General features: G+C 35.6%; 1 pseudogene; it reads left to right on the plus strand.

The window, feature by feature from the left end:
* The window catches only part of LOC143412104 (complement factor H-like), a 79,964-nt pseudogene extending 54,780 nt beyond the window's left edge, over nt 1–25,184 (plus strand).
* Nucleotides 25,185–26,163: the final 979 nt, after the last annotated feature.

Here is a 26,163-nt window from a genome sequence, read left to right on the forward strand (position 1 = left end):
ATACAGCAGTTTTCAATCATTAGCAATATGCCTTGGTCTCTTTACCATACAAAATTTTTGCTTACTTACTTTTTGATTTTTGCAGTGTTGGGGATCAAACCCAGGGCCTCATGTGCACTAGGCAAGGACGCTATCACTGAATCATACCCTGAACTCCAAAGTTTTTAGTTGTAATATGATTAAGTAACAAAAGATGGAATAATTTTTGATTTTCTAAAGCCAGTTTTTTTTTTTTTCTTGAGACTTCAGTAGAATACTGAATTTGTTCACCATTTTATCTGTTTATTTTTGTGGTACTGGGGATTGTGGTATTCAGGCCTCACACATGCCAGGCAAGTGCTCTACCACTGAGCCATATCCCCAGTCCTGCTCACAATTTTAAAAAAATGTTTTTATTCATAATCCCAATATGATCTCCTAGTTACAAACCTGTTTGTGTCCCAACTAATGACATTTCCATCAAATCCTGATGTTACTAAGAGTCTTGTATTGATATCCTATTCGATGTTCTTCACCCAGCTAGTGGGACCATGTACAGTGCACACTTTGGTGTTCACTTTTCTCAGATCCCATAATGCTCTTGTAGTGTCATCAGAGCAGGTAGCGCACAGCCGGTTATCAAGAAATTTTTCACTGTTTACCCTTCTGTACCTTTGAATTTTGCACCACGTGCATGTATTACCTGATATTATTTACACAGTCTTCCTGAGCTTCAGAAAGCGTCTTCATGTGCTCTGAAGATCTGGGGTCAAACAGGAGAACTTCAGTCTGTCACAAGCAACTGTCCGAACTGACCCGTCCGTCGGCCAGTACTCAGGTTGAAGACGCTCCGTGGGCGCGGGTGCTGAGACACACCGAGGCCGCAGGGTGGAGGGAACCACAGAGGTTAGACTTGGTGCTGGAAACTGTCTCCACGAACAGCCCGCGGCCCAGGTGAGTTCTCTTAGCCACCGGAACAGTCTGGCGCCAGGGCCGCCCAGGCCCGCGCTCAGGCCGTGCCCACCTGGCTCCCGGCCCCGCGGTCCTGCCCGGGACGTGGGCGAGACGGGGAAGGAGGTGAGGTCTCTCCCAGGGCGGAGGCGGCGCTCCGTCTCCCGCCCGCGTGGCCGGGGGCCAAGGGGGAGCGCCAGGGCGGCGAGGGCTCGGGCGGCCGGCGGGGGCGGGGCCGTCAGTCCCGGGCTGCAGAGGCGCGGGCGGCCTGGGCAGCGGCAGGGGGCGGCCTGGGCAGCGGCAGGGGGCGGCCTGGGCAGCCCTTTGTGCCCCGTGGGGCGCTGGCTCCTCAGCCCGGGCCTCCGCCTATGCTCTGGGGCTCCAGCCTGAAAGTAAACCTGACCGACCCCGCCCCAGCTCCCGCCGGGGGACCCCTGGCGCCCAGCTCAGCGCTGCGTGTGTTCCTCCGTCAGTGCACTCTGTCTTGTTTACTGCTGTGCGGTCCTCCACCTTGGTTCTTAGTAGAAAAACTAAGGGCCTCCCTAAAGATGTCACGTTACTTTGAAAAGGTTAAGAATGTAACAATTAAGTTCTGTTTTCCTGGAACCTGAAACTCAAGTAGAAGTTAAAAACAACTCCTGGAAACGCCCACTAAATGTATGTTGAAATCTCCCCTGATCATCTGGTTGCTCTTGGAGAACAACCCCTCCCAGAAACCTGGCTAAGCTGTATGTGAAGTCCCTGTCCTCTCCAAGGAAAGTATACAAGCTCTGCTTAAGCTGTTCCGAGGGCTCTCTGCTCCATTCAAGTGAGCTCTGAGCCCCAGCATGCTGGACCCCCAATAAGCCCTTTGCTGTGGCATGAGACAGTCTCTTGGTGGTCTCTTCCTCTGATGCTTTCCCGACCTTTACAACTTTAAATGATAAAATGGACTTTAGAGATGTTACTGTGACCTTGAACTAAGGAGAGTATTCTGGATCATCTGGGTGAAATCAAGATAATGTGTGGAAAGAAAGAGAGAAGGAGGGAGAGAAAGAGAGAAGGAGGGAGAGAAAGAGAGAAGAAGGAGGGAGAGAAAGAGAAGGAGCTATGTTACTGTGGAAAAGGGTCAGATAGAAGTTCAATGTTTCCGACTTTGAAAACGGAGGAAGGGGACATAAACCAAACAAAGGGGAAAGTCTCTGGAAATGGAAATGACAGGAAAATTGATTCTTCCCTCAACCTTCCAGAAAGGGATGCACCTCTTACAACATCTTAATCTTATCTCAGTATATACATGACATATTTTTGATATTTGCAATTTTAAGATAAAAACAGTGTTGTTTGAATTTATAATAGAATTCTTTTTACAGAAGCAATTAAATACAAATACATTATTTTAAAAAATGATTTTGCCTTGTCTAGCTGTTTTCCATTTTATTTTACTTTTGATATCACCTTGTTGATTTCTATAAAAATTCTGCTGGGATTTGATTGAGACTGAGTGTAATATGTACATAATTGGGAGATTCATATCATAAAAATATTAATTCTTCCCTTTCATGAACATGGTATGTCTATTTATGTATTTACATCTTCTTTAATCTGTTTAGTAATGTTTTTTAACTTTTAAAAGGTGGGTTGTGTACATAGATTGTTAAATATTTTCTTAGGTGGCAGGAGATTTTTTAAAATAATATTGCATATTATATTTATTTTTTCCAATTTTATTAAATCTCATAGGATTCTAATGTTTTTCTTGTATATTAGGATCTTATTAAATTTACCATTGGTTTTGCAGTATATATCCCTCTGAATACATTCTTAAAGCTTGTAGGTATAACTAATTATACTATAATCTATGTATTCTTAGGTAATTTAGATAAGCTTCTAAAGGGTGTCTCCAGGGGAGTTTTGAACTTTGAATAGAAAATTATTAATCACTACATACTGTAACTCATGCTTATCTTGGTCAAGGTTTAACACTGGAATTCCTAACATCTTTGGAGATAACCACAGAAGATATTATTTCTCTATCAAAAGAATCCTGTCCTGACAGTTTATCTTCCTGTTTATTGGTCAACTTTTCTTAGTTAAAAATATCTCATGGTCATTCTTTTTCGTGCATTTTAAATAATATGTATCGAATTTAAAAAGCAGAAAGAGAAGAACTATTGGTTTGTAGGTATTGCTTTCTAGAGTTTTAATAAATATTTCAGCATAAATTTATCTATAAAATGTGTTACTACCTTTGATTGTCTACTCCATGAATATAATATAAATATGTACCTTACATTGTGTTTTTCATTTGGAATGCCTCCCAAAGGCATGTGCGATAAATGCTTGATCCCTAGCTAATAGCACTATTAGGAGATGGTAGAAATTTCAGGAGGTGGAGCCTGGTTGGAAGAAGAAGATTACTGGCAGATGTGTCTTTGAAGAGTTTATTTTGTCTCCAGCCTCTGTCTCTGTCTCCCCTCCCACTATCTCTGTTCCATCACAGGCCCATAGCAATGGAGGCAGCCACCATGGACTAAAACCTTGAAACTTTGAGCTAAAATAAATCTTTCCCACTTATGTTTTTTTTTTGGGGGGGGGGCGGGGGAGTATTTTGTCATCATGATGGAAAGCTGACTAACATATTTTGTAACTAAATTATAGGCTTTTCCATATAGTTTTATAAAGGTGGTATTTACCTGACATATACATTAGTTTGAATATTCCAAAGGCAGGTACCCTTGGCAAGCACTAAGCTTGTTAATAGTTGGTATGGAAGGCATAGTGACACTCTTATTCTGAATTGGACAGTCATCCACAAAACAAAGAATTCTCCATCCACAAAGATATCATCTACAGCACTGACAAGTCAATAAAGGACTGACAATAAATATTTGGGGTTTTTCAGCCACACATTTTTGTTGCTGTTATTCAACTGGCATTTTAGCATGAACATTGTCTTAATATAAAAACCATTAATGTAGCTGTATTCTAACAACCTTTATTCACAAAAAGAGACAGGGGCCAAAATTTAGTCTACTGGCAATTTTTTTCCCCCAAATCACGGTCCAGATGCATTGTAATACAAGATAATATGACTAATTAGACATTCCACAGATATTTTTGTTTTCATCTAGGTTATTAGTTATATGGTGTTCTCAAGACCTGTTTTTGAACAATGACCTCATGTGTTTCAGGGAGTTAATATTTCCCACAATTCACTTCCCAAAAGAAGTCCTGTCATACAAATAGCCTGTCAAAATGAAACAAACAAACAAAAAAACCAGACAATATTAAGTCTCTTCCAGGTGTTTACCTTCAAGGTGCTATTAGCCTCTTTGTAAAGCACTATGTGCATCCATTCATTTGTTTCAATCCCCCAGTACCTATTCTATACCTTCACCTGCAAAACAAAAACAAAACAAAACAGGGAGGATTTCTATAGGCAAAACAGCTATGATTTTGCATACTTGTAAATACTGTCATAAAGTTACTGTACATTCTTTTGATCTCAACTTTTCACATGGTAATCAAGGCAATAGTAACTTTTCCTTTCTGCATTTTTTTTTTTTTGGTCAACAATATTCCCCCTCCGTTTCATTTAGCATTGATTTTTATCTTTAGTTTCATGTCAGTGCATCCAAATGTAGGATCACTAGGTTCAGCAGAGAATTGAGTCATAAGATGGTAGCAATATCCATCTGGCTAATATTTCTCCTTGTGTTCCCCATTACATGGAGCAGGGATGAATATATATAAGGTTACAAATCTCCCATCCACTCTGTAGAAAAGAAGTAGAAATCTTAATTCTAGTTTAAACAGTGGAAGAAGGAGCAATCCATGCCTTAACCTTTCTGAATTTGATCTGCAACAACTAGAAATATTGCCATGATATCATATTTAGCAATTGATCCTTTCTCTAAACCTGAAAAGACAGCCTAAGTCCCAGCTGTATAATCAGACAAAATAAAATTAAAAAGTCTCAGAAACAGTGAACATTTTTGAAATTCCAGGTATCATGCCTTACTTGTCTTCCCTATCTTTCCCAGGGTATTTCAAATGTCTCTCCAGTGGTGATTCTGTTTTACATCCATCAATGTTGAGTTGTAACACACATTTACTTATGCAAACTATCCTTTTATTTTCTAAAATGCTACCTACTCTATACACACACACACACACACACACACATACACACACACACATGCACACACACACAAATTAGTAAGTAGAAATATTCTCATTCCAATTTTTGTTCAGTCAACTACATTTTAGGTCATGAGGACTTTAGTTCATTACATATTATGCTTCTCAGTCCTCTGTTATATTGCACCTGCAGTAAAATAACTGCATTCCTTGATTAGATAAAATACAACCCGGGTCTAATTTAAGTGCAGTCCTTAAATTGCAATCCTTACCTATCTACTCTGCGCTATTGTAGAGAAATTTGTTTCAGTTACCAGATACGGAAATCCATATCCAAAATTACATTATGGCTAAAGCCATCTGAAATTGGAGGAAACCAAATTTTACCAGATTTCTTCCAAGGTAAGGAATAGATATATTTGGTATGCAGTGATCCTATTACTTTTTTTTGTCTGGTAAATGAAAAAAAATAACAGAGCCTAATAATATTTCTTGATTTGACATGAAATATTTTTATTCTTTTTAATTACGTATAACATTAGGATACATTTTGACATAATCACAAAAGCATGGAATATAATTTGCTCTAATTCAGTCCCCAGCACTTCTTTCCTCCCCTATTTCTGCCTCCCCCTGCTCCCCTCTCTCTCTACTCCACTGATCTTTCTGTACTTTATTTATACTTCTTAAAAAATCATGTGTTATCGATATACTTGGTGATGTTATTCACTCTGCTATATTCATGCTATATTTTAATCCAATTCATTCCACTGTTCTTCCCTTTTCCCGTCCTTCCATCCTCCGCCTCCATCCCTTCCATCTACTCAACTGATCTTTCCTTTATTTTGATGAAATTCCTTCTCTCTTTTCTCCCGCTCTCTTTCTTTTTTATTTCCCCCTTATTTTGGATTAGCCTTCAAATATTTGACCTTTGACTTTTGGAGACTGGCTTATTTTGCTTAGAAGGATAGTCTCCTGTTTCATCCATTTACTGGCAAATGCCATAATTTCATTCTTCTTTATGACTGAGAAATACTCCACTGTGTATATATACCACATTTTCTTTATTCATTCACCTGTTGAAGGGCATCTAGGTTGGTTCCATAGCTTGTCTATTTGTAAATTATGTTGCTGTAAACATTGATGTGGCTGTATCTCTGTAGAATGCTGATTTTAAATCTTTGGATATATACCAAAGAGTAGGATAGCTGAGTCATATAGTGCTTCCATTCTTAGTGTTTTAAGGAATCTTCTTACTGTTTTCCAGAATAGCTGCACTATTTTGTGGTCCTACCAAAAATCTGAGGATACATTTTCCCCCACATCCGTGCTAACATTTATTTTAAAATTTATTATTATTATTATTATTTGTATTTGTATTGGGGATAGAACCCAGAAGTGCTTAACCACTGAGCAACTTCCCCAGACCTTTTTTATATTTTATTTTGAGGCAGGGTCTTGCTAAGTTGCTTAGGGCCTCACTAAGTTGCTGAGACTTTGAATTCCTGATTTTCCTGCCTCAGCCTCATAATCTGCTAAGATTAGAGGCATGAGCCAATGCACCTGGAAGCACTTATTTTTCTTTGTATTCTTGATGATTGCCATTCTGACTAGAGAGAAATCTCAATGCAGCTTTGATTTGCAATTCCTTAATTGCTAGAGTTGGTGAAGTTTTTTTTTTCCTTATATTTGTTGACCATTTGTATTTCTTCTTTTGTGAAGTGTCTATTTAGTTCTTTTGGCCATTTATTGATTTTTTTTAGTGTTAAGTTTTTTAAAAAAATTCTTTGTATGTTCTGGATATTAATGCCCGTCTGAGGAGCAGGTGGCAAAGATCCCCCATTCTGTAGAATCTCTCTTCACACTCTTTGTTTCCATTGCTGTGCAGAAGCTTTTTCATTTGATGTCATCTGACTTACTGATTTTTTATTTTACTTCTTACACTTTAAGAGTCTTTTAAAGGAAATTAGTTGCTTTACTGACATGTTGGACTGTTGGGCCTACGCTTCCTTTTATCAGCTGCAGGGTTTCTGGTCTAAAAATTCCTAGGCTTTCAATCCACTTTAAGTTGACTTTTGTGCAGCATGAGAGACAGAGGTTAAATTTCACTCTTCCACTATGCATTTTTAGTTTTCCCAGATCCTTTTGTTAAAAAAGGCTACCTTTTCTATAACATATGTTTTGGGCATATTTATCTATTGTCAGATAACTGTATTTATGTGAATTTGTCTCTGTGTCTTCTATTGGGTTCTACTGGTCTTCATGACTGTTTTGGTGCCAGTACCAAAACATGTGCCTTTGTTACTGTAGCTTTTCAGTGTAGTTTGAGTGATGTTATTTTGTTGCCTCCAGCTTTAACATGCTTTCAGTTGAAGTTAATAATCCCCTTTTCTTTATGTAAATGAAAAATATGAGGACATTTTCTCTTTCCCTATATATTACACTTGATCCTAAAACTGTAAGTTATGATCTAGGTACATAATCCAGTCACCATCTTTCATTTCTATCAACAAAATTGGACAACTCTTTGGGATATTATGTAACTAGCAGATAAATTCCTCTTTATGAATATTTTTCATATAATAAAATAGACAAATCAAGGGAGATATTGGGCAAGAGCATAGCATAGATATAGTGATGACAGACTTTAATAGTATTTGATTTTAGTTTTAGTTTAAACATTTTATTTATGTTTGACCCTTTGATTTCTGTTTTTCATACAGAAAATCTTTCATGTTCTCAACCACCTGACATAGACCATGGAAGAATTAGTCCATCTAAATCTTCAGAAGAAAGGAAAGAAGCAATTGAATCCAGACAGTATGCACATGGCATTAAATTGAATTATAGTTGTGAAGATGGTTTCATAACCTCTGAGGAAGGTGAGATAACATGCTACATGGGCAAATGGAGTCCTCCACCTCAGTGTGTAGGTGAGGACTGCATGAAAACTCGAATTCTGATTTGAGAATACAAATATTTAAATACTTGAGAGTACAAATAATTGAATATAATATGCTTTTGTCAAAGTCAGGGTTTAGAATAATATAGATTATCATATGTATATAATCATTTAAATATTTTACCATTAAAATACTATTGCATTATTGAATCAATCCTATTTTTATTAATTTTATTGGATAATTATAGAGTCACTTTTTAATTTGGCATTTCTTTTTTAAAGAATACAACATGTAGTAAATTTAAATTGCTGTAAGTTGTAGTGTTTGCTTTGCAAACAAGATTTTGAATATTTTAAAAATGTTTTTCTTATAGTGTTCCTTCTGATGTCTTACAATACTTGGTAAATCCATCTCATCAATTTATTTAATGTTATTTTAAAAAATATTTATTTTTTAGGTGTAGATGGACACAACACAATGCCGTTATTTTTACGTGGTGCTGAGGATTGAACTCGGGTCCTGCCCGTGCAAGGCGAATGCTCTACCGCTGAGCCACAATCCCAGCCCCAATTCAATGTTATTAATTCTGAGTATGTTTCTGTTTATTACTCATGGTTGATTAGAGAAGATCTGGCGATCTCTTAAAAGCATCAACATTTTTTATTTCAATTTCTTGCTCATGTATTTACAGTTTATGAGATGGACATACATGAGAAAGGTGGGCTTAAGAAGCCTTTATGCACATTCTCTGTGACTTCATAATAGCTTATTTATTATTATTTCTTTTCAAAAACTGTGAAGTATCAAAATTGACCTATACAATTGAATTTCTGGGTTGTGAAACATGGATTCATTCTTTCATTATTTTTATATTTTAGGACTTCCTTGTGAACCTCTACCTTCCATTCCTAATGGTGTTGTGTCTCATGAGTTAGACAGTTACCCATATGGACAAGAAGTTATTTACAATAGTTTTGAAGGTTTTGGAATTGATGGACCTGCATTTATAAAATGTTTAGGAGGAAAATGGTCTTCCCCACCAGAATGCATAAGTATAGTGTATTTAATTTTATTATATGTGTGATAGATTCCCTCATTCAAAGTATAAGTGGTACAAATAAGAAAGTAAGCTGTAATTCTAGAATTTTACAAGGTACCTGAAGTTTCTTGAGTCTGGCAGAGAATTATAGCCTAGTAATTAAAAAAAAATTTGAAAATATGAGGCAAATTGCTTCACTTTCACATCATTTTCTGTGAACATTTAGCATCCTCTAATGTCCGTTCTCAGAATTCTTATCTCTCTCTGTTTCTAGAGAAACTGTCCCTTATTCATCCAACTCATGCTCAGTTTATCATCAATCTCACTACAAAATACATATTTCATAAAACTTTGATCTAAATTGCAAGTAATTCACATTTGCAGAAGCCCAAAGTAGAAATACATAATACATGTGGCAAGTGTGGGCAAAAAATAATTTGAATGTAAAAATCTGACCTAAAGCATTAGAACTACTAATATTTCTTCAAGCATCATTCCTATCTTATATGTTTGATAAATTTAGAACAGTTCAATTAAAATCAAAACATTATATTTTGCAAAGTTGTCAGAAGTATATTAAACATTATTCATTGGTTCTATAGGTAGCTAAGTATTATTTTAGAATATTACTATTAAATATTACATATATTATAATTTACTGAAAAATACATATATTTTTTTCTTTCAAGAACAGATTGTTTTAATTTACCCAACTTTGATGATGCCATGCTTTTAGGAGAGAGGAAAGAATCATATAAGTCAGGAGATCAAGTGACTTACAGATGTCCAAAATTTTACCAAGTGGATGGGTCCAATACTATAACATATATTAATGGCAAATGGATAGGAAAGCCAATGTGCAAACGTATGTTGATGGCATTATAAATTTATGTATAGTGTCTTATGAAATATTAAATTTTCTATAACATTCTTAAAAATGAGTATAGGTTAATTTTCAGGCCAAAACAAAGTAAGTTTAGGGTTAGAAATAAAATGTTGGAATTAAATATACAGTGGTTAAGCTCACAGCCCAATGGTTCTCAGAATGTGGTCCCTAGACCAATAGCATAAAATTTTTGAACAGATTTTATGAATTCGAATGAAAATTCCTGAGCTCATCTTAGACCTACTGGAAAAAATAATCTTGAGGTGTGACCTTGAAATTATTCATCAAGTTCCCCAAAGGATTTTACATACTCCTCAATTTGGGAACCATTGCTATAGTCTTTTATTACTATCCATGCACCTAAAATTCTCTGAGGAATTACACAGTTTATCATAGTATCCAAAAGCATTTATAAATAAATTTAAAAAGCTATGTTTCTATAAATAAAGTTGTACTTTTCTGTTACTTTCCTATATCTTTAGTTTTTTAATTGATAATCTTCCTATTTTTTAAAAGTTTTACTTAACTTTTTTTTGCTTTATTGGTGCATTATAGTTGTATATAACATCTTTGAACTGTGTTTAAGAATAACAAATTATTCTTCAAACTGTGTTCTTAATTCTTGACTTATTCTCTAAAGAGATACCTCTTTCAGTTTTTAAGAGGCTAAAATGTTAATTAATGAGCAAGATAATTGTATACCAAAGAGTGATGCTATATAATCTTGTTACTTTTGTTATATTTTAAAATTCATGTCACACTTATGGAACTTGTAATATTTGTTGTCCTCAACCCAAGGGGAAATATTTCATTCTCAGTGGTTTCAACTGTTCTAGCAAAGGATAGAGAACATATCTAAAGGCATGAAAGGTTAGCTCTGCCAAAAAAATGTTGCTATATCTTCTTTTCCTTGTATTACATGTAAATTTATTAAAAATCAGAAAAGTTCTTCATGACAAAGTGTCTATTGATTTTTAATCCTGCTTAAAATGTATTCGGAATCTGATTCATTAATTAGCTACTCAAAATGAACACTAGGTGGAGATACTTTCTTTTCTTTCTATTCAGATATTTCCTGTGTGAATCCACCTAAAGTGGAAAATGCTAATATAACATCAAAACAGATGCTTAAGTATCCATCGGTGAGAGAGTATGGTTATGAATGTATCAAACCTTTTGAAATATTTGGGGAAGTAGAAGTGATGTGTCTAAATGGAATTTGGACAGAGCCACCTAAGTGCAAAGGTAGAAGATCATATTTCCTAACTTTTCTTTGCTGGAGGACATAATGTGAGTAAAATATGTTGATAAAAATAAAGTCAAGTCATTCTTATGGATTATATTTTCCAAATGCAAATAATATGATATTTCTAAAGATTTATTATTTGGCAAAATGAACTAAGAAATATGGTATAAGTTTTTCAAAACACATTTAACCAGATTAATAGAACAGTTACAATCTGAGAAAATTCCTCATCTTAAACGTTAAAACACTCAGTACATTTTGACAACTCCAAGACATATCCACTTTGAGAAACAAAAAATAGGTCATTGAAGACTGATCATAGAATATAAATATACATTTGGGCATCTTCAGTATATAGAGTATATTTGAAAATATGTGACTGAGTCTAGCCAGGGAATCACTATATTTTAAAAATAAGTCTAGATATTTGGTCATCAGCATTCTAATATTTAAAATTCAGGAAATGAATAATGGAGATATTATATCATCCTTTTCCATTTTAAAAAATTAATTTTTCCTAATTTATTTTCTCTTACTTTAAATTGAATCTACCTTTGGCTAATGGTGAAGTCAGTTTTATGTAAACCATAGAATTAGGTCTCATATATGAATCTATCTTGCCCTACTTGCTCTTTCACCTAGTATATTTAGATCATTTATATTTAAAATAAATATTGGGCTTTTTTTCTTGTTTTATTTGTTTATTTTCTCTATTTCTCATTCTTGCTTCTTTTTAGGGAACATATTAAAAGAATTTCATTTTGATTTATCTTCCTGTTTTTGAGTGTATCTCTATGATAGCTTCCCAGACCACCTTTCTTTTTAAAATTGTTGCTTTAGGAATTGCAATATATACATAATATATTTGCAACTTACCACTCTACTATAGTAATGGCACTTTATTTTCGGTCAAAACATGGGAACCTTACTTCCATTTAAATCCATTTACTCTTTAGTATTTCCTGTTCGTACACTGAACATTGTTCACACATTGAACATTCCTGTTCATACATGGAACATTGAACATTTGGTAAAATGCTATAATTTTTTTCAAGCATCAAACATAAATGAACAAAATGAGGAGAAAAAATTCTACTATATTAGATAGTCTTTGTTTTAGCAATTACAAGAGCGAGAAAATGACAATGTAATTGATAAAAGGAAGAATATCTAATATAATAGATTTTTTTCCTCCTTAGTCTGTTCATTTGTTTGATAACTCAATTATCCTTTCTTCCCTCTTTCTGGGCCTCCAACATTTTCTTTTCCTCTAAAAGTCTCTGAAGTTTGATTGATTCATTGATTGATTTTTCAGTCTATTTTCACACTGGATAATTGTTATATCTTGAAGTGCATGGATTTATCCTTCGGACATCCTCAAACTGTTCAGTCTGTCCAGTGAGACATTTTGTTTTGTGTTTAACTTGTTATATTTATCTGTTCTAAACCCTACTGAGCTTTTAAAAAACATTGACTATCAATATCTTTATCACATCAGTATTTTATTATCTTTCTTGTTTTTAAATGTTTCTGATCCTTAATATGATGAGTAATTTTTAATTTTACACCTGATATTTTAGGTATTACACTTGACAACCCCCTCCCATTTTATTTAAATTTCATGTTCAGTGGTTCCCCATTACAGCCATGCTGAATTTAAGTCAAGTTTCTCATTCAGCCTCTACAGACACACAGGATCTCTTCTGCCACCCCTATATGTGGGTGGTCTCTGGTCATCAATGCCTTATGATGTTTTTATTATTTTCTCTAGATTAGGTCATGTATTGTTTTAAAGATCTCTTAGACTAGCAAGGCCGCTCCCTTCCTTGTCCTTAGGTTAAATGGATGAGACTCTGCATGAGCTTTTCCTTATTTATCTCTACCTGATATCATTTCTGAGATTACCAGCCTTCTCCAGTGCACCATCTAGAACACACAGGAGCCTCAAAGTGAACTCATATAGCAACCTGTTTGCCATTCCTTGAGTCCTGAAGTTCCTAGCCAGAGTGAATTCTCTGCACCTTCTAGAGTCTTCTTATAATTGTATTTAAAAATCATTCCGTCCAAGATTAAAAATTATGCTTAGCAAAAGGGGAAGGGAGGGGTGTTGGGGATAGGAAAGACAGTGGAAAGAGATGGACATCATTACCCTAAGTACATGCATGAAGACAAGGATGGTGTGACTCTACTTTGTGTCCAGAGATATGAAAAATTATTCTCTATATGTGTAATATGAATTGGAATACATTCTGCTGTCATATATAACAAATTAAAATTTTTTAAAAAACCCAACGTACAAAATGTGAAAAAAAAGAATAGGTAACAATGATTTTTACTCATCTTCTCCAAATTAGGAAGACAATATTTCCCTATTATTCTCTACAAATTTACTTCCTTCAAGGAGTTTTTTTTTTTTTTTCTAATGAAAAGGAAAATTAAGAAGAAGTCAGTAGGGACACAGTAAACACTGCATAATGTCATATATAATAACAAGAAACTTTCTTAGTTTGTCCTCACTGTCTACGTGATCAGCATTTATATATTAAGACACATTTTTTAGTATTGAATCACTACAAAGGAGACACATTTGTTGATGGTTTATATGCGCCTTCAGTGAGATGAAAAGAAGAGCTTAAAATGTAACTCTCATTTTTCTATGATTAAGATTTCTGTGAGCAATCATTTGTTACCAGAAATCATAAAATCTTGATGCTATCTAGAGTGATGTGTTTGTGCTGGCTTTATTTTTACACTGTATTTTGATTTGTTCTCTCCATAAATGAAATGGTATTTTTCAGATTCCACAGGAAAATGTGGGCCTCCTCCACCAATTGACAATGGAGACCTCACTTCATTCCCATTAGCAGTATATCCTATGGGATCATCAGTTGAATATCAGTGCCAATCCTTATATCAAGTTGAGGGTAGCAAGACAGTAATATGTAGAAATGGAAAGTGGTCAAACCCACCAAAATGTTTACTTAAGTACTTCAGTATGATACTTTTCTGTGTAAAATAGCAATAATTCACATATTAAAAAATAAATATTCTCTGCAATGCTTCTCTACCAACTATTCATATGTGAGGAAATAAAGATCAATAAGTTATTTTTAATTTTAAAGTAATTAATAAATGCAATTATAAATTCTTTATTAGCATGTAATTGTTGCCCTTATTAATGGGGGTCAGTGTGATATTTCCATATATGCATACACTCAGCATGATCATATCCAACCTTTTTTTACCCACCCTACCATCCCTTCTCAACCTCTATTGGTCACTATTCTACATTCAGGTCACCCTTTTTAATATTCCACCTATGAGAGAGAATGTATGGGACTTATCTTTCTGTGTCTGGCCTACTTTGCTTAACATAATGTCCTCCAGTTGAATCCATTTTGCTGTAAATGACAAGAGCCATTTCTTTGTGGCTGAATAATATTCCCTTGTGTAAATATATTACATAGTCTTTATCTCCTCATTTATTGATAAACACATGTTCTCATTCAATATCTTAGCTACTGTGAATAACATTGCATGGGCATACAGATATCCCTTTGGTATGCTGATTCCTTTTCCTGTAGAAATGTACCCAGAAGCAGGATAGCTGAGTCATAGGGCAGATCTAATTTAAGTTTTTTGAGAAAACTTCTGCTCTCCATAATGATCGTACCAATTTAAATTCCCAACAAGAGAGTGTAAGTGTTCTTTTTCTCTCACATCGTCACTGACATTTATTAATTTTAAGGTTTATTGTTAATAATAGACCTTCTAACTGGGGCGATGTGGTATCTCATTGTAGTTTTCATCTTCATTTTCCTGATGGCTAATGATATTGAGAGGGTTTTTTTAAAAATGTATTTTTGACTGTTTGTACGTCTTTGAGATATGTCTATTCACAAATCATTTGCCCAATGTTTAATTGGATTGTTTTTAGTTTTTTGAGGTCATTATACATTCTAGGTATTAACCCTTTGTGAGATGCATAGGTGGCAAGTTTTTTCACATTCTTGTCTCATTCTGTTGACTGTTTCTTTAGCTGTGCAGAAGGTTTTCAATTTAATATATCAACTTTGTCAATTTTTGCTTTTGTTTCTTGTGCTTTTGTGGTTCTATCCAGAAAATTGTTGCTTGAACCAGTTTCTTATTTCTCCATATTTTCTTCTAGTAGTTTTATTAGAGTTTTTAGGTTTTACATTTAAGCCTGTGTACATTTTGAATTTAATTTTGTACATGGAAAGAGGAGTCAAGATTCAATCATCTGTATGTGGATATCCATTTTTAGCATCATTTATTGAAGAGGTGGTCCTTTATCCAGTGTGTTCTTTTTTGGAAACTTTTTTGGAAACTTTGTTAGGAATCAGCAGATATAGATGCATGGATATATCTATATGTATGTATGTATCTATCTATCTATAAATACACATATTTATGGAGAGAAAGAGAGAGAGAGAGAGAGAGAGAGAGAGAGAATGAGAGTGTGTGTGTATTCTGTACCATTGGTCATTGCATCTGTTCTTATGCAAATACTATGCTTTTTGGGTTGCTATGGTACTGTAGTATGTCTTGAAACCAGTTATTGTGATTCTTACAGCCTTTGTGTATTTATTTTTTTCTCAAGATTTCATTAGCTCTTCAGGGTCTTTTGTGCTTCCATATGAATTTTAGAATTCTCTTCTGTAGTTCTGTGAGAAATATCATTCATATTTTAATGGGAATGGCTTTTAATCTGTAAATTGCTTAAGGTATTATTGCTGAAGGAATATATGTTTAAAGTATTATTACCAACACTAATTCTTCCAATCCATGAGCATGGGGAGTTTCTTATTTATTTTTTATTTTCTTTAATTTCTTTAATCAGTGTGTGGTAGATGTCTTTTGTTCTTTGCGGTTTTGTTTGCTTGTTGTAAAGATTCATGAATGGGATTGTTTTTATTATTTGGTTCTCAGCACATTCATTATTAGTGTATAAAACTCTCACTAATTTTTGTATATCGGTTTTGTATCTTGCTACCTTAATGACTTTATCCATTCTAATAGTCTTTTGGTGGAGTCTTTGGGTTTTTCTATATATTTAAACATATCTGCAGACACAAATAATTTGACTTCTCTCCTTCCAATTTGTATGCCCTTTATGTCCTTATTTCACTGTTCTGACTAAAATTTCTAGTACTATACTGAATAAGAGCAGGGAGAATAGATACCCTTGTTCCTGATCCTAGAGGAAATGTTTTCAACTTTTCTCATTTCAGTATATTCCCTGTGGCTATGTCTGGTATGGCCTTTATGATGCTGAGGTATGATGTTCCCAAACCTTATTTGCTCAGGACTTTTATCAGGAAGTGATGCTGAAATTTTTCAAATGCATTTTCCATATCTACTAATTGCATGATTTTTATCCTTCCTTCTATTAATGGGATGTATTATTGCCGCTGTCTCTGGCTGGGCACAAGATCACGAGCCACTCAAACAGGAACAAACTTTATTTGAAAGAACCGCCAATAACACGTCCGTGCCTGGGAAGCCTTTTTATCCACCCACGCGGCGTTCTGCCGGTTCCTTCCCGGAACTCTAGCGCAAGCGCCTCCCCGGAATTCCCTCCTACTGCACTTTCCCAACCAATGGGAACTCTCCAGGAGTCCCGCAGCAGGAGTCCGGTATCCATATGAATGTAATTTTTAACATAATCGTATCATCTCAATGGCTAGCTGGCATCACCTTTCAATCAAAAATGCCATGCATCATATTAATTGGCTGTGGCTCCCAGCATCTCCCCCCTTCTGTTTAATAAAGCAACAAGTAATGTGGCTAGGGACCGTGCCTGTTAGGTTTGTCCAATTCAACATATGGTTCTTACCCGTCATTGGAAAACTGACCTTTAGGCGTCAGCCTCCTGTCTTAGGTTGATACCACTGCAATTGGATCATACCCGTCACTGACTACCGGTCCAGCATATAGCCATACTTGTGGATAGGCCTATGCACCAGTGGGGGGGTGAGGTTCTTTGCCTCACCTCTGTTGGCCCCCAGATTTGGCCTTGGTGCCAGTGGGGGGGTGAGGTTCTTTGCCTCACCTCTGTTGGCCCCCAAAATTAGACCATCACTAGTAGAAGGGAGGAGGATACAGAAATGCCACAACACCAAATCAATTGACGACTCCTAGGGAAAATTGCATCACTGGTGACACATCAGCAAAGATACGCCAGCATTACCATAATTTGTTGTATCAACAGATAGATCACAGTGCATACAAGTGATACATAGTCCAGGCAAGTTTTGTAAGCAGTTCAAAGTGGAGGAATCTATCAATATGTCCATTTCCTCCCAAGATCATTGATGTATCAGTTTGTACAGTTTGTTGTGATAATTATCGAAGAAGTTGTAGTTTGGTTTCATCTTTGTCTTCACCGGCACTGGGATGAAAAATAGGAATTCTGACAATGATGTTAAAGAGAGAAAGAAAAAAAAATGTAACATTTTAACAGGTACTAAGAAAACATTTTTTTTTTTTTAGAACAATTTACATTATCTTGAACAGAATTATTAAATATAATGAAAAGGAAAGATGAAAATAAACAAACAGATTTGTTAACCTGCTTATTTGTACACATATTAAAATAATTTTTAACAGCTGTTTACCCAATTTAAATTAAACCATTAAAATTATGTGAATAATAAAAAGTACTTGGATCCATTTTTTTTTTTTTTTTTTTTTTTTTTATGAGCACTCCTCATATGATCTATGGACATACGCACATATAGACATATAACACAAAACAGAAGTGTGCACATATAACATACAACACATAAGACAATAGTAAAGGCCTTGTAGTTTCACCTAGGTGAAATCTCCATTGCAATGTTAAAAACTCCACAGTTAAAAAATAAAACTGATCAGAAAAACATCAACCTAGGTCTGTATGAGCTCAAAAATAAAATAGAACCTTATGATATGGAAAAATGTAATAATAAAATAGATATTGAAAAAGGCATTCTGGTTAATCACTGTCGCAGATGTAAGAATGGCCAAGCTGGAGTTCTGGATATCAGCTGTTATGGATTTGAGTCAAATCATCTTCTTTTTGATCTGTAGAAATCGTTTTAGTTAGTCTTTCTGGAATCCAGATCGGTTGCTGTTCTCCCTGTGGAAACACACAGACAGAGCCCCGACTCCAGACAATCACTGGATCAGGACCTTTCCATTGTCCTGTTAGAATATCTTTCCAGAGAACTTTAGGCTTATGCACATTTTTTGGATACATATGCCTTTCCGCAGCACTAAGTCCTGATGAATCCAAATTTAAAAAGTTTAGAGTAAAGAGGGTTATTTTAAGTTTATCTTTGGGGGATATATACCCCTTTCCAATTCCCTCCTTTTGTTTTAATAAGTACATTTTAATAGTTTGATGAGCTCTTTCAACTATGCCTTGTCCCTGTGGATTGTATGGAATTCCTGTTATGTGAGTAATGCCAAATGATGAGCAGAATTGTTTAAAAGGGGTAGAAGCATAACCGGGACCGTTATCTGTTTTTAACTGTTTTGGAACGCCCACAGTGGCAAAATTTTGTAAGCAATGAGCTATAACATCTTTAGTTTTTTCTCCGGCATGAAGGGAGCCCATCAAAAATCCAGAAGAAGTATCAACTGTAACATGCAAATATTTTAATTTTCCAAATTCTGGCAAGTGTGTGACGTCCATCTGCCAAATATGGTTAGGTATCAGTCCTCTAGGATTGACTCCAAGATTAACTTGTGGTAAAAATGTCACACAATTTTGACATTGTTTTATTATATGTCTGGCTTGTTCTTTAGTTATTTTAAAACGTTTTTGTAAAGTATTAGCATTGACATGAAACCTTTTATGAAAATTTATAGCTTCTTCTATTGTGGAGAAAATATGTATGTCATGTGTAGATTTATCTGCTAATTCATTGCCCAAACTAAGGGCTCCAGGCAATCCTGTATGTGCCCTGATATGTCCTATAAAGAATGGATCTTTTCTGTCCCAGATTAGACTTTGTATAGTGGAAAACAAAGAGAAAACAGTAGAAGAAGGGGAAATCCTACCTGCATCTTCAAGGGATACTATAGCATTAACTACATATTGACTATCAGAAAATAAATTAAATACGGAATCTTTAAACATCATAAAAGCTTGTAATACTGCATTAAGCTCTACCTTTTGAGCTGATTGTTTGGGTACTAAAAATGTAAAAGTTTGATCAGGGGTAACTACTGCTGCTGTACCATTATTTGACCCATCAGTGAATATATTTGGAGCATTCATGATAGGGGTCTTTCTTGTCATTTTTGGAAAAACTACAGGATGCTTAGACCAAAAAGACAACAAAGGATTAGATGGCAAGTGATTATCAAATGAAACATTAGATTTACACATGATTATTGCCCAAGTATTTAACTCATTGGCTAACTCATCAATTTGATCCATAGTATATGGAGTAATAATTTTATTGGGAGAAATCCCAAACACTCCCTTTGCTGCTTTTATTCCTTTGAGTATTAATTGTCCTACAGCCTCAGGATATCTAGTAAGAATAGTATTAGGAGAATAAGATAAATGTATCCACAATAATGGACCTTCTTGCCAAAATACTCCTGTAGGAATATTTTTTGTTGGTAGAACAATAAATAATAAAGGCAAACTTATATCAATTCTATCCAAGTGCATATTTTCCATATATGTTTCAATGATTTTTAATGCCTTTCTTGCTTCAGGCGTTAACATGCGGGGTGAATTTGGATCTGATGGACCTTTTAGGATATCAAATAAAGGTCCTAGCTCTCCTGTTGGTATGCCTAGATAAGGCCTTATCCAATTTATGTCTCCCAATAACTTTTGAAAGTCATTAAGTGATTTGAGTTGATCTACTCGTATTTGAATTTTTGGTGGACGGACCATGGTTGAGGATAACAGAACTCCTAGATAATTAATTGGAAGATTTAATTGTACTTTATCTATTGCTATCTCTAGATTATAACCTTTTAATAAATTTGTAAGTGTGGCATAACATTCTAGCAGTGTGTTTTTATCTTTATGTGCCAATAACATATCATCCATATAGTGAAATATTTGTAGTTCAGGATTTTGATTTCTAAGTGGTTGGATTGCTTTGTTAACATAAATTTGACACATAGTTGGACTATTAGCCATCCCCTGAGGGAGTACTTTCCATTCATATCTCTGATCAGGACCTTCATGATTTAGTGCAGGGATAGTAAATGCAAAATGTGGACTATCCTCAGGATGAATAGGAATTGAAAAAAAACAATCTTTAATATCTATAGCTAAAACATACCAGGTTTTTGGTAAGGCAGACAATTGGGGAATCCCTGATTGAGCAGGTCCCATAATAACCATCTCATTATTAATGGCTCTTAAATCTTGTAATAATCTCCATTTACCAGATTTCTTTTTAATAACAAAAATAGGAGTATTATGGGGAGATATGGAAGGTTGTATATGTCCTTTCGCTAATTGTTGTTTAACCAGATCATGGGCTACTTGTATCTTTTTTTTAGTCAGGGGCCACTGAGGAACCCACACTGGTCTTTCTGATTTCCAAGTAATTTTTATTGTCTCAGTGGCCCTTTCTGAAAATCCAACCCATGTCTGTCTGTTCCTTGATCTATTTGAATTGGTGCTGCTATATTTTGTCCTTGTTTTCCTAATCTTTTTTCTTTTTTAAAACCTTGTTTAGCCCTAGTAGTGGGCGCATTAGAATTGATGTTATTTGTTAACGTTAAACCTAATTGATCTAGGACATCTCGTCCCCATAAATTTATAGGAAGATGATCCAATACATATGGCTGTATAGTTCCCTCACATCCTTCAGGATCCTTCCAATCTAATACCATTGCACTTCTATGGGGATTAGTAGCCACTCCTAGGCCTCGAAGCGTTTGAGTGGCTTGTTGTAATGGCCAATGTTTTGGCCATTCCTGACTAGATATGATGCTAAGGTCTGCACCTGTGTCCAGTAGCCCATTAAAGTCGTATCCTTGAATATTTAGTTTTAGCATGGGGCGAGAATCTAAAGTTAAAGACAGCATAGCCCAATCTACACCTGTGGAGCCCAATCCCCTGGTACCTCTTTCTACAGTACGACTGGAAAATTTATCATGTAGGCTGGGTATTATTAGTAACTGTGCTATTCTATCCCCTGGTGAGATAACTGATATGCCTCTTGGAGAACTAGCTATAATTTTTATTTCACCTTCATAATCGGGATCAATTACCCCGGGACTTATCATAAGTCCTTTTAGTGTGGAAGAACTGCGTCCCAATAATAAGCCTACCGTTCCTTGGGGAAGAGGTCCTTTTACTCCTGTGGGAATGATTTGAATTCCCATCTCTGGAGTTAGTACTGCTCTTGCGGAGGTGCAGATGTCCAGCCCTGCGCTCCCTCTAGTTTGTCTGATGAGGGATTTAATGGATAATGTGTCCTGGGCACTACCTTGATGGTGCTGCTGGGTTCCTCCATTGCCCCGTATATTTGTGGTTTTGGGCCCCGGAGCATTGGGCCCTCCAGTCCGTTTTTTGGCAATGGAGCCTGATGCCTTTCTCCACGATATCGTGGGTAAACACTTGATCCTTGTCCGTTTTTTGATAACGGAGTGCCCTCTATGGTGGTTTGAGAACGGCATTCATTAGCCCAATGTCTCCCTCTACGGCATCGTGGGCAAATACCTGGTATTCTATTCCTTTGATACCTAGCTTTGTTAAACCCTCCTCCTATGGGGCAATTCCTTTTAAAATGTCCTGTCTGATCACAATTGTAGCATGTTTTTGGCCTGGCATCTAAAGCCTGTTGTACTGCTGCTAAGACTTGTCCTTGTTCATTAATGTCTCTACATAATTTAATATATGTGTTTAAATCTTCATGTTTCCATGGTCTAATGACCTCTCTGCAGCAACGATTTGCTTGGTCATAAGCCAGTTGTTTTATAAATGGCATTGCCTGTTCTACATCTCCAAATATTCTAGAAGCGGTCTGAATAAGCCTATCTACAAATTCAGCGTAAGGTTCGTTAGTTCCTTGTATTACCTTAGATAACTGTCCTTGTAAATCTCCATGCCCCTGTAAAGTTTTCCATGCCCTAACTGCATCTGCAGCAATTTGTGCGTATACACCAGGATCATATTCAATTTGTTGCCGTTGACCCTCATAAGGTCCCTTTCCTAACAACATCTCCAGATTTCTTTGAGGGTAACCGGCTGCTGTATTTCGCCTAGCTGTCTCCATGCAGAATTCCTCATTGGCAACCTTCCATAACAAATATTGTCCTCCATTTAGCACAGATCGACACATGTTAGCCCAATCTGCTGGTGTCATGTCTAAGTTGGTAATAGATTCGACCATGCTTATGGTGAAGGGTGCTTGCGGGCCATAGGTTGTTACAGCCTCCTTTAATTGCTTTACTGTTTTGAAATCTAAAGCACGGTGGATTCGTTGCCCTCCTGCCTGCTCAAGTACAGGGCATGCTAGTCTTTGGGATCTTGCCTTAGGATTTTGTGCATCAACTACGGGAGTTGAGGGCCGCTCAGCTGTTACGCCCTCTGGTGATAGAACGGAGTTAGTAGCAGCCTCCTGTTGTAACTCCCCAACTGATGGTCGTTTTTCCTCTAAGCTTTCTTTCTTCAAATTTTCCTCTGTCTGACTAGCTGGAGAGACCTTCTCTTTTGCTTGACCTGACATGTTTTCTACCACAGTTTGGACCTCTAACAATTTACTTAACAGTTTTTCGGTTTGTTTTTTACTAGTTTCTAATCTACTATAAAGGTAACGCAACCCAGTAAGGTAGCATAAAACAAAGCCGAAACAGAATGAAACAAAAACGGAGCAAAGAATAGTTGTATCAATTTTCTCTTTCTCCGGGCCAAACAACTTCAAGCCTTGAGCCAACCATTTTTCCCAGTTTGCCTGAGAAAATTCTAGGGATAGGCAGCTTGAAACAAAAACAAAATAAATCAAAAGAAGAACACATTGTTTTTTGAAATGGTCACCCATTCTGTCGCCTTCCCTCAGGGGCGAGCAATTTTACTCACCTCCAAGCTTCAGGCGCTCCCCGTACAGGGCCACCTGTTGCCGCTGTCTCTGGCTGGGCACAAGATCACGAGCCACTCAAACAGGAACAAACTTTATTTGAAAGAACCGCCAATAACACGTCCGTGCCTGGGAAGCCTTTTTATCCACCCACGCGGCGTTCTGCCGGTTCCTTCCCGGAACTCTAGCGCAAGCGCCTCCCCGGAATTCCCTCCTACTGCACTTTCCCAACCAATGGGAACTCTCCAGGAGTCCCGCAGCAGGAGTCCGGTATCCATATGAATGTAATTTTTAACATAATCGTATCATCTCAATGGCTAGCTGGCATCACCTTTCAATCAAAAATGCCATGCATCATATTAATTGGCTGTGGCTCCCAGCATATTATGTTTATTGATCTGAATATGTTGAACCATCCTTGCATCTCTGGGATGGAACCAATTTGATTGTGGTGAATAATCTTTATGATTCTCTGTTGAATCACATTCAGATTTGCTCATATTTTATTGAGAAATTTTACATCTATGTCCACCAGGGTTATTAGTCTACAGTTTCTTTTATCTTGTGTTCTTGTTGCTATGGTACCAGGGTAATGCTAGCCTCAGAGAATGGGTTGGAATAATTCTCTCTCTTTCAAATCTTTGCAACAAATTTAAAAGAAATGGAATTAGTTCTTCTTTAAAGAATTCGAAAAATTAATCAGTAAAAGCGTCTAGTCATGGGCTTTCCTCAACTTATTATTACTGATTCAATCTCATTCAATCTCTTCTGGATTGCATGTTTTCATGGTTTAATTTTGGCAGAACCTATGTGTCTAAAAATTTATAAATTTTTTCTACGTTCTCTAATTTGTTAGCATAGATTTTCTCATAGTAATCCCTAATGACTCTTTGTATTTCTGAGGTATTGGTTGTAATGTGTTTTATTTTTTTTTCCATCTCTTATTTTGTTTGAGTCATCTTTTTCTCGGTTAGTCTTATTAAAGTTGTGTTCATTGTTCTTACCTTTTATGATAACCAACTTGTTTCATTAGTCTTTTCTACTGCTTATGCATGTGACACCCTCTCTATCTTATACATTTTATAACTGAAAATTTATCGCATTTGACCAATATTTCTTTTCTCTCTCTCTCTCTCTCTCTCTCTCTCTCTCTCTCTCTCTCTCTCTCTCTCTCTCTCTTTTGTGAGGCTGGAGGTGGAAACCAGGGCTTGTGCATGCAAGGCAAGAACTCTACCAACTGAGCTATATCTCTAGCCTTTTGACCAATATTTTAATTAAAGAAAAACCAGCCAGTCATGGTAGTGCACTCTTGTAATCCCAGAAACATAGGATCCTGAGGCAGGATGATCACAGGTTTAAGGCAAGTCTCAATAATTTAGTGAGACCTTGTCTCAAAATAATAATAATAAAAGAAAGGAATGCAGATGTAGTTCAGGGATAAAGTGTCCTTGGGTTCAATTTCCAGTCCAAAAAAGAAAAACAAAATCAGCCATGATACCATAATGATTTTACACTCTACAAGCTCTTAATATGATAAATGATCTTAAGAATTGGTAATAAAATATAATTATCACACATTAACCACCTAATTCTTACATCATTTACTATTTTAACTTTATTTTAATCTATCTGTTATTCATACAGAATTTGTTCAGCAAGAGTTTTCAGGAAGAATTTTCTGAAATATTAAAAACATTCTACTTGAAAACCCCAAAGTCTTGGTAAAAGACTCATTTCTAACTTAGTATTATACTCATTTATTTTTTTCAGATGCATGTGTAATATCAGAAGAAATCATGGAAGATACCACAAACCTTAAGGTGGAAAGAACAGTAAAAGCTTTATGCTTCATCAGGGGACACAGTTGAATGTGTGTGTAAATATGGATATTCTCCATCAACATGATGTCAATGATTTCGTACAAGGTGCATTTCGTACAAGGTGTATTGATGGTCACCTGGAATATCCCGTTTGTATTAAGAGCTATTCTTAATCTCATTAAAATGTGCACTTAAACTATCATAACTGTTACTATATAACTATGGAAAAAATGATTGGCAGAAAATGCAATAAAATCTGTAAAAACTATAATTGTGCTTAGAGGTAAGAGGTTTGACTTGTTTAATTCCTTTAAAGAGACAGTCTCTAAATTATGGTGGTTTAATTTGTGATTTTTTTTTTTTTACTTTACAGTAGTATGAAAGTGATATGTATTCAGCAGAAATTATACTTTAATCTGTTTCTGCGACTAGAAATACATGGTAGACAACTTTTATGGTATTGAGTAACAGCAGTTAACAGCATCCAATTGGCCTTGTGATCAACAAAGTGAGCAATCACTATACTACAGGGTACTGTTCTGCTAAGCTATGATATATGATAGGTTGGTATATTAAATGCATGTTCAACTTAAAATAATTTTAATTTATCGTGAGTTAATCAGGATGTAACATTCTAAACTGAGTATCAGCATTTATATTATATTGTACAATTTTTAAACCTTTAATATACTCAGTTTTGAACTTTGAGAATATGGCATTTTAAGACAATAATGCCTAAAAACCAAGGTGATCATGTGGAGAAATATAAACACCTTATTGGTAATGATCTCAAGGTCAAATAATTCTTTAATGAGTTTTTTTGTTGCAGATTTCTTTTTTCTGTTTTTAAAATTTCAGTAACAAGATCTTGAAGTGTAATTTTATATCTTTGCATTTCAGACAGCACTATTTAGTTAAAATCACTTTGTCTAGAAACATTTTTGATTTTTAAAAAGCTATAATCTTAAGATGAAAATAAAGGTAAAGATAAAAATGTACAAAACTTTAAGGTGATAAATTGTTACCTCTTATTGCATAAAATCATAAAGCTTATATTAAATGCTTTCCTCTTGTTTGAGATCCTGATTTAGATAAATTGAATTGAGACAGATTTTTTTCAATTTTAATGAAATTGGTTACAACAAGCAAGTA

The sequence above is a fragment of the Callospermophilus lateralis genome, chromosome 13 (genome assembly GCF_048772815.1).
Source record: "Callospermophilus lateralis isolate mCalLat2 chromosome 13, mCalLat2.hap1, whole genome shotgun sequence".
NCBI lineage: Eukaryota > Metazoa > Chordata > Mammalia > Rodentia > Sciuridae > Callospermophilus > Callospermophilus lateralis.